The 553-nt window shown below is 44.1% G+C and overlaps 1 pseudogene; it reads right to left on the bottom strand.

The window, feature by feature from the left end:
• Positions 1 to 207: 207 nt before the first annotated feature.
• On the bottom strand, positions 208 to 350 carry LOC119874327 (annotated as a pseudogene).
• Positions 351 to 553: the final 203 nt, after the last annotated feature.

Raw genomic sequence — 553 nt, 5'->3', positions numbered from 1 at the left:
CAGGCAAAAAGAAACTCGAGTTGCTTGAGAACTCACACTGAACTTCTCAACCTAACACACTCTCACCACTTTGCACTTTGTGAAATCCTCCTGTAAGAACCCCCCAAACAAGGAGGCTGTCTCACCACTAAGCTTGGGGGCAAAATGCAGGGAGAGCAAACTAGGGAGGCAGTAGAACTCAGGTGTGGTCTCCAACCTGAGAAGATGGGGGGAGGGGTTGTGAACCAGTGCCCGACCACCACAGACTGTGCTGGAAATCGCAGGGGTCAGCACAACCGGAGTGTAATGGTTAAGCATCCACCCTGGAAAACCTCCTTGTGATCATGGCATCTCCCCTGTCAGGTAAATATTATACTAGTTTCAAAAACGGGACTATGTATTGAAAGAAGCTGCTATATAATAACTAAAAGTGCTTCCTCTTAAAACAGGACAAAACAGGTAAAGCTGAGGAGAGAAGGGAGTGTTCTCTTTTTATACCACTGAGCACTATTTCATTTCGTAGACTATTTGCCTATAATAATGTAGGAAAATATTCAAAATATAAAGTTAAGTG

Source organism: Canis lupus, chromosome 12 (assembly GCF_011100685.1).
Source record: "Canis lupus familiaris isolate Mischka breed German Shepherd chromosome 12, alternate assembly UU_Cfam_GSD_1.0, whole genome shotgun sequence".
Classification (NCBI taxonomy): Eukaryota; Metazoa; Chordata; class Mammalia; order Carnivora; family Canidae; genus Canis; species Canis lupus.
The sequence above is the reverse complement of the archived record's forward strand: the minus strand, read 5'-3'. Positions and strand labels throughout refer to the sequence as shown.